Source organism: Pinus tabuliformis, chromosome 5_2, assembly GCF_031772625.1.
Source record: "Pinus tabuliformis cultivar Carrire ecotype Pingquan chromosome 5_2, CPIR1, whole genome shotgun sequence".
Lineage (NCBI taxonomy): Eukaryota > Viridiplantae > Streptophyta > Pinopsida > Pinales > Pinaceae > Pinus > Pinus tabuliformis.
This window is the reverse complement of record NC_142306.1, coordinates 1,146,787,490-1,146,791,390: the sequence shown is the minus strand read 5'-3', so window position 1 is coordinate 1,146,791,390 and position 3,901 is coordinate 1,146,787,490.

Sequence of the window (3,901 nt, the reverse complement as noted above, 5' to 3'; positions counted from 1 at the left end):
TAGAGTCGTTGTCTTGGTCATATGATGTATTGGTGCCCGCCTCCATGGTATTGAAAGTCTATGCCAAGTGTATGTCAGATTTTTTGAAAATGAGGAATGAAGGCTTGATGTCTTTGTCTTCAAGTGCCAAATATGCCAAAGGGAAACGAGCAAGAATACAACCTTGGTAACACATTGTTTTCAAACCCTACAACACTTTTTATATTGACAAAAGGAATGCTTCAAACTTGGATACCCACGGCAAACTTTTCATGAACCCATTACATTTATCTTTCAAAAGCCAAGCACAAGTGGTGGATGTGAGCCTACCTGCAAATTTGTACGGAGAGGAGGGGATTTGATAGCTTGCTGGCAAGTTTCTGGGCAAAAAACCCAACGCGTAGCGCGCCTTGCCCAACGCGTAGCGCCCCTCTGACGCGTAGCACACGAGCAATTTTGTTCTGAGAAAGGCAGCCTGATGCGTAGCGCGCCCTTGACGCGTAGCGCGCCCTCCCTGATGCGTAGCGCGCCCTCAGCAACATAGTGCATTTTGCAGGAGGCTTTTGGAGGCCTTCCCGGTGTCGAAATCGGGTGCAGGATAGCTCGTTGGAAAGGTCCTTGAGTCTAATTTCCAAACCAGCTAGAATTTTTCAATTTGGAGTTCATTTTCCTTGTCAAAAATCAAATCTCCCAAGACTGGTCAAAATGTGCCAAATGAGGCTACCTCAAGGCAGAGTGCTGTTGCAGTCAACTTTTGAATGCCTTTCTCAACTCCAAATTGAGCTCATGATATCTCATTGGAAAGATATTTGTATCTAGTTATCATTTAACTCATCAAGAAAGTCATTTGGCCAACCAAGCTAGGAGAAAACTTGATTTTCCCAAGGTCACTTCAGAGGTGCATTTGATTCTCCTAAGGCAACGGTATTTTTGACATTTCTCTAAAACCATGACACCTGTGTAAAAAGTGAAGGAGGTTTTTCTTCATTGGAATGTTGTGGACAAAAACCTCTCTCAGTGTTCCAAAATTCATCTTTGATTGCTCTGAAACATCTTTTGAGTGAAACTTATCCCGATGTGTGAAACAAGGAATTTTGTGGAAATGAAGCGAAATGAAGGGGATAAGGGGCTTCTAAATTCTTGGGGAAATTTTGGGGAGTAGGGAGGGATGTTAGGAAGCAGGGGAAAGTGGAATCTCAGATATTGAGTGAGGGGAAGGGGTCCAAAAAGGCAAAACACAGGCCAAACCTAGAAAATTGCCAGGTTGTAGCAAGAAACTAGGGTTTGTGCGAAAATGAGGAATTTGGGGGATCTCAGTGATGGGAAGTGTTTGATAAGGTACTTTAATGATAGGGGAAGGTGTATGAACATCAGGATATAAGTTTTGCTGATGATTTGACCGTCCAAGAGAAATTGCCTTCAAAACCCTAGGAGAGGGAAATGACCTTACCTAGGCTCAACTGAAGCATGAACAAGGTGTAAAATGACTCATTGGACACTGACATGATAATGAAAACCCTATGAATGATGATAGACTCAGCTGAATGATGACATGGACTGCCATTTGGACAATTTTGAAAAGAGTGAAAGCAAACCCTAGACCTAATGCCTAGTGACCAAATTTTGCTTGAAGACTCACTAAAATGACAAAATTTGACCTTGACACTTTAAAATCACTTTGTAAGAGCATATTTGATCACTGGAGGAAGGCTGGAAAGACTGACACTAACATTGGTTCCAATGGGGATGGTAGCTCCTTGGAGGTGCCAAGAACGGCAGATCTTTGGGAGAGCAGACCAGTGCTTTCATCCATTGGGCGATGGAGTCATTATTTCGACAACCAACACAGACTTTGACACATTTATTGACTGAAACTTGATTCAAACCGACTCAATTATGAAACCTACATGACTGAAAACTAACTCACAAATGACTCATGACTGACTTAACTAAAACAAGAACTTACAAAGCTTATTGAAGGGCAGCAGTCCATCAAGATTTGAAATCATGATGACAACCACATGTGTTTCTTACAAGACAATATACATCAAACTATATCAAAATGCCAATGCAACCAATCAAGCAGATGCCTTCTTGATTGATTCTCCTGATCAGATCTTCTGGTCAATAGTACAAACCTATCACTGGGCATCCAAAAACATAGTTGATCATGGCTACAATAAAACACTGAAATAAACACTTTCACTGCTGGCTGCAACAAACTTGCTAGAGGATCGTAAAAAACATGAAGATTTGCCATTGCCACCTCCTGCTGAAAGATCAAGGTGTCCTTTGTTTCAAATTCTAATCTGCCTTCATCATGTGCTTCGATAAAAGTATGCTCATGGGTTTCAAAAAACTGCGAACAAATGGATGAGCAGATCTCTTCTTGGAAAAACATTTCAGCACATGAAACATATGAAGAATCTGAAAGGTAATCCTGTATGCTCTGATCGTCTGTAGTCTGACAATATGGTAGGTCATCTTCAAATGATATGACAGCCGGATTATCATCTTTGTGAAGGAAAACGTTATCTGTTTGCTGATCTACAAGACAGTCATCTTTTTTAACAGAGGAAGAAGTTTTCCCAACACTTTCCTGACTATGTGTGCACTGCAAATCTGCTGTAGCTTGGGCTGTAAAAAGACCTTTCAAGAGCTGATCTATCTCCTCTTCAGACAAAGGAGACAATGCCTTTTGTTTTCTTCTGCTTAAACAGTAATTATCTTCATATGACAGGGCACTCAGACTATCATTTATTACTGAGTTATTGAAAGGAGATTCATCACTTACTTGCACAAAGATCTCACCTTACTGTTCATGAACTGACTGGATTGCTTCTTCATGAAGGTTGTGTTCTAATGATGGACTAACAGTATGAATTACTATGTCTTCTGCATTCCAAATGATTTCAACAGAACCTGGAGTAGCTGACTGGACATTATCACAATCTACAATCAACACTGGACTTACTTGCATGCTGCTGTCTTCTGTGGGCAGATCTGAAATGTCATTCTCCCTTTCATCATTTTCAGCCATATTATCTTCAACCTGCTGATCTTGATTCTACTGCAAAATGTCCTGATCATTTTGACAAGTATGCTGAAATGGATTTTCATACAGAGCCTCCATGATCCCATCATCCATAAAATTATCATCTTCATAATATTTCTCAAGGCTTTCAATAAAAGTTGAAGCATGTTTGCAACAGACATGAACTAAATTTAATGATGGATAAGATGCTTGATATCTTTCAATAAACAAGGCATGAAAATCCTTTAAACAATAAATACAGGCCAGCGGCAAATTTTCATACCAGGATTGGGCTTCACCTTCCAGAGTGGCCAGGAATATCTTCATCAAGCAATCTTCAGGAAAATCAACTTTCAACTTGTGAATATGCATGTGAAATCTAACCAGATGTAGAGCAGCGTCCTTCCTACCATCATCTTTAAATGTAGGCAAATTCCTTGACCAATCTACCTTCGGAATATTATTTGGAAAACCAGGGATGTGATCTCAGCTCATGGGAGCATATCTTCTTGTGATTCGGTCCATCTTGAAAATCTCACAGCCACTGATCTCTCTGCAGTGAAGTCACCATGAAGCACTGATCACTGGATTCTTCAGTGAAAAGAGTTTCCAGGTGAATGATTTCAGCCTTGTCAGTGTCTGATCGTTGTCCACCATCAACAATCAGATCTGAACTTGATACATGTACTGGGGTAATTAACAAGTTAGATGTCACGTTTACAAGCTAGACCGGAGATTGACTGAAGCAGCGTTTATCTACTTCTGCTAATGCAAAGCAAAAGCGTTTCGAAGGCTACCTGGCATAACTTCAGGCTCCGTCTGTAGCTTATAAAACAAATGACATCAACAAGCAAACCATTTGATTTCCCCAGTATGGTCACCAATATG